The following is a 5941-nucleotide window of genomic DNA, read 5'->3' on the forward strand; positions in this document are numbered from 1 at the left end:
AAACCAAAGGTAGCCTAGGGTCTAAGGTCTTCTAATCTAAGGATGTGGAGGAAGGTCTCTATCATCAAGAATGGTCATACTACCATCTCCCTGAATGAGGACTCTCAGCTTCTCAAATTCTGCACAAAACCTATCATTTTGTGCGTCAACAGTGTTTTGAACAAAGCTCCTCATAGACTGGTAGTGGTTATCAATGTAGACGATCTATTATTCTCAAATTGTTCCAAATCTGTATGATATGAGTCCTTCAAAGTCTGAAAGTGTAGATCCATTCTATTATTCAGCCTTTGCTCCATTGCATCCAACTGAGTAATCCAAAGGGTGGTACCTGTGGTGCTATTCTAGACGACTCCCCCTGAGTACCTGCATGAGGCTGATCTGTTCCTGCCTGATCCTCATCTCCAAATAAGTCCAAGTCCACAGTAGTGTTATAATCCTCTTGGTATTGCCAAGTATTTCCATACTTTTAAATATCCATCTTGTGGATTAGACTTTCACCAACCAGGTGATCTATATCAGAAGACTCCATGATGATAGTATCAAACACATCAATATTCAGATAATCGATGATCCTCGAAATGAATAGGTTATAGGGAAGCAACTTGGATTGTGATGTTGACATACTATACATGACCTTCAGAATCTCCTCAGGCCAATTAATCATGACATTTTTCTTATCATCATACATAAACCTTAAATCATTTACAGTTCGTTGTGCATGATTCATGTTTCTCTAAACTAAGATGTACGCTATCAGATAGTGCAATAGTCTATTTTCCATAAACAATGACCCAACTTTTGTTAATTCTCCTTGGATATACAGATGGGGACGTCTCAAACAAGACTTGTAAACCTCAGTAGCATCGAATGAATTCTTGACCCAATCATAGTTACCAATGCTAGCACCATTGGTGGATAAACCTCCCACATTCATGAAAATATCCTCACTCATCTCAAATAACTTTCCAGAAACCATAGACCAATACTTGCCATCCTTGTAAATATTTCCTTTCAATTCCAAGAAGGTGACAACTCCTTGAGCTTCCATACCTTGCAGAAACTCCAAATTTTGTTCCACCATCCACGTTAGATCGGCATACCTGATATAATTTGGTTTCTTCCCCTGAAACTTTGACAACCGAGTCTGTTGCAGTATGAGAGAGTAGTAGGAGTCTCCACGGTCCTGCCTCATATTTGGATTCAGTGGTGTAGGAATGAGCAGTTGTCTTAATCCTTTTTTACTGTCCTCTTTCCATTTTGAGTGCAAAAACGAATTGAAGAATGATTTTTGGAGGAACCTAACCTTAGGGTTTTGGAATTGGGAAACTGGGGTTATTGGACAATTTTGAGAGGAAATGGGATGAAAGGAAGTGCAATGTGGGTGAAGGATGAGGTTTATTCTTCTTTTTGGCTAAGAACACAAATTATGTTAATGCCTCTGAGATTTTGAGAGAAAGGGGAAAGAGAGGATTTGAAAAAAATATGGCAAAAACGCTTCTGGTTCTATTATATCTGTTGTCGTTAATCGATTAAAAGCAACATTTAATCGATTAATCATAGTTGCAATTTGTAGATTTTCAGAAAAAATAAGCCTAGGCCCAAGTAATCGATTAAGGTGGGACATCAATCGATTAAATGTCATAAAAAATAAATGTTGGCTACTGGAACTCATTTTAATCGATTAAGACTAATGGTTAATCGATTAATAGACATCAGATTTGGAGAAACTAGAAGGTTTTTGAGTTTTAGAAGCATGCAACAATTTCTAACATATATCAGACAATTTTATGCAAACACATATACATATAGAGTAGATTATAATATATCATGGATCATATTAGGAATAAGATGCATTCAACAAGTATTCATTTTCAAGCATATTAGACATTTGGCATGCGATGCACATAATAAAGAGTTAGACGAATTTAATCAAGATATTTTCGTCAAGGATTCCAAGTTCTCTTCGAAGAACATAGAAAGTATCTCGTGAGAGGGGCTTAGTAAAAATATCAGCTAATCGCGCAAGAAATGATGTCTAATTTCTATATGCTTGGTTCTCGAATGCAAAACGAGATTCTTGGATAGGTTTATGGCACTTGTATTATCACATTTAATGGGTATCTTTTCTAGTTTAAGACCAAAGTCCTTAAGTTGCTGCTTCATCCATAGGACCTGAGTGCAACACACATTGACGGCAATGTATTCCGCTTCGACGATGGACAAAGCAACACATGCTTGCTTTTTACTATGCCATGCAACTAAGGAACTGCCTAGTAAGTGACAAGTTCCACTAGTGCTCTTCTGATCCAGCTTACATCCAACAAAGTCGGAATCAGAATACCCTACCAAGGATAATGAGGCATCCCTAGGATACCATAATCCCATACTTATTGTTCCTTTTAAATATCTCATGACACATTTAACAACACTATAATGTGAATCTCTAGGACATGCTTGAAATCTAGCACACATGCAAACATTAAACATAATATCGGGGCGGCTCGCAGTCAAATATAATAAAGAGCTGATTATCTTTCGATACTTTGTTACCTCAATCGCTTTTCCCTTTTCGTCTTTGTCTAGATAGCAAGCAGATGCCATAGGTGTAGAAGCTTCTTTACATTTTTCCATCTCGAACGTTTTGAGTAACTTCCTTGTAGTATTTTGATTTATGAATGAAGATGCCACTTCCCATTTGTTTAATTTGTAGCCCAAGGAAGAAGTTCAACTCACCCATCATCGACATCTCAAATTCTCCCTGCATCATCTCAGAAAATTCTTTACAAAGAATGTCATTAGTAAATCCAAAAATTATATCATCGACATATATTTGAACTAATAATACATGATCATCTATCATACCATACCCCTCACGAACCTTTTTTCCAAGAGGAAAGAGCTCAATCTATCATACCAAGCTCTATGAGCTTGTTTCAGGCCATCGAGAGCCATCTTGAGCTTAGATACATGGTTCGGATATTTAAAATTTTCAAAGCTGGGAGGTTGATCAACATATGCCTCCTCTTGAATGTAGCCATTCAGAAAGGTGCTCTTGACATCCATTTGAAAGAGCTTAAAGTTCATAATCGATGCAAAGGATAAAAGCATCCTAATGACCTCTAATCTGGCTACAGGAGCGTAGGTCTCATCATAATCAATGTCATCCACCTGGTTGTAGCTTTTGGCCACTAAGCGTGCCTTATTTCTAATGATCAAGCCAGATTCATCTAGTTTATTTCGGAAGACCCATCGAGTACTAATCACTGGATGTTCTTTTGGCTTAGGGACCAAGTCCCATACATTATTGCGCTCGAACTTGTTTAGCTCTATCTGCATAGCTATACCCAGTGCACATCCTCAATGGCCTCATCAGTGGTCTTTGGCTCGATTTGAGATACGAAAGCAACGAAGTTACAAAAATTACGTAAAGAACTACGGGCTACCACCCCCGTAGAGATATCACATATAACTTTGTCAAGTGGATGATCTTTCTTAGTCTTCTACGCAATTGGCATGTCCTGATACTCATCTTGGTCAGTTTTGCTCTACTTGTTCTTCTTTATCCTGGTCCATGTCCTTAGAGTATGCTTCTTCTAAAGCACCTGCAACATCATCAGAAAATACCTTTCGCTTTTCTTTTGGAGAAGATTCGTCAAAATGAACATGTGCAGACTCTTCTACTTGTATGAAATATTTATTAAACACTCGATAAGCTTTACTATGCAGTGAATACCCTAGAAATATACCTTCATCAGCTTTTGAATCAAATTTTCCTAGCACTCTTTTTCCCTTATTTAAGATAAAGCATTTACTTCCAAAAGCATGAAAATGAGCAATATTAGGTTTTCGGCCTTTCAAAAATTCATAAGGAGTTTTCAAACAAGTAGGCCTCAAGAGTATACGATTTATCACATAGCAAGCAATATGCACTGCATCAGCCCAAAAATAATTAGGAACCTTGCTCTCATTTAGCATGGTTCTAGCAAGCTCCTCTAGAACTCGATTCTTCCTCTCAACAACTCCATTTTTCTGAGGGGTACGAGGAGCCGAGAATTGATGCATGATACCATGTTTATTACAAAATTCATCAAATTGATGGTTTTCAAACTCGCCACCATGATCCGATCAAATGAACACAATTTTAAGATTAAACTGATTTTGACTTTGTTTGGCAAGGTTTTTGAAAGATTTAAAAGCATCACTCTTAGAAGATAAAAATAATGTCCTTGTGAATCTAGAGAAATCATCAATGATTACCAAAGCATAGAAACTACCACCAAAACTCATTATTTGAGAAGGTCCAAACAAGTCCATATGGAGAAGCTCTAGAGGTCTTGTTGTGGATATTACATTCTTTTTACTAAAAGAGTTTTTAACTTGTTTACATTTTTGACAAGTATCACAAGTTTCATGAGTTTTGAAATCAAGTTTTGATAGACCCTCAACCAAATTATTTTTAGATAACTTATCTATGTTTTGATGAACACAAAGGACTTAGTGAAAGCTTAAAGACAACTCAACAAATCAACATGTCAAAGATTCAAGAGCTTCATGTCTAGACTAGAGCCATAGATTTGTCTTAGTTATTGAGTCTAGGTTAGGTAAACCTAGATGCAAATCTCACAAAGTCTAAAAACTATCATATCATTTACATGTGACATGCCATCTAGTTTATTATATGTTCATGCATTAATCATACATGTTTTTTGTACATTTTAGGCATAACATAAAGGTAAAACATGTATAGTTGATAAGCATAACATATAGGTAGTTTACCAATTAACATCTTAACTGAAAATATGTCAGTTAATCAATTAAGTAAAGCTTTAATCGATTAGCGTGATAACAGTTTCAACAAATAACTGAAAAACGGATTTCAGTTACTCTCTAACAGCCCGTTAATCGATTAACAGGCAACATAATCGTTTAACTGGGTGCAAAATAGCTTGTTTATATAAACTGTATTTTCAACATATTTCATATACGATTTAATACATTCATTCATATTAGAATTGCTAAGTTGCGTATTTTCATGTTCAATGTATGTCATATAGGCGGAGAGAATTGCATGTGAGATTAGAGTGAGATAGTATTATGCTTAGGGATTAACATGTCATCCATTGCATATTATCAAATGTGTTCATAATCCTATCTTGTTCTTGCATGATTCTTTCATTACGGTTTAGATATTTATTAAGGGTAGAAATTATATGTTTTTCATGATTCTGATCTTATACATGTTCATAGTAATTGTGAGATTTGTATAGGGTTTATAGATTGTTCATTCTTGTAATATTTGAGCTAGTTTAGTGCTTCACATTACTCTATTTTTTGTGTTGTTTGTGTAACAAGGAAAGTCGGCTCTTGGTGTCGTACCACCAAAGAGATCAGAGAGTCTTCGCCAAGACTTGGAGGTCTTGAGTTTAGAGCATACTCTTGGTTGGGGCTGGATCGTAGGAAAGGTTTTCCTAGGCGATTGAGTAAGGTCAAACCAAGGTAGAGGTTCTGGGAATTCAAGAAGGTAGTGTTCAAGGTCTTGTAATTGGAGGTGTGCATGTAAGATACATTGGCTTCAATTTTAGTGAAGTAAATCTCCTAGATCGGAAGGGAGGACTAGATGTAGTTTTGTAGTGGACCGCAAAACGAACCAGTATAAAAACCTTGTTTCAAGTTGTTTCTTACCCTTATCTCTTTATTGTTTTAAGTTGTTTTTAATTGCCTATTGTAGCTAATAATTTCAATATAATATCTCTTCCGTATAAAGATCATTTCTGTTCAAATATATCTGTTATATCATATCTGTATAATCTATAATTGGCTATGTAATTGAGTCATTCAACAACTGCTAATTCTGTGCGACTTAAATCGATTAAGTCATAGCTTTAATCGATTAACTGGGTGATTTTCCAGAATAGGGCTTTCGTGCATATAGCGGTAAGTG

Source organism: Lupinus angustifolius, chromosome LG03, assembly GCF_001865875.1.
Source record: "Lupinus angustifolius cultivar Tanjil chromosome LG03, LupAngTanjil_v1.0, whole genome shotgun sequence".
NCBI classification, from domain to species: Eukaryota; Viridiplantae; Streptophyta; class Magnoliopsida; order Fabales; family Fabaceae; genus Lupinus; species Lupinus angustifolius.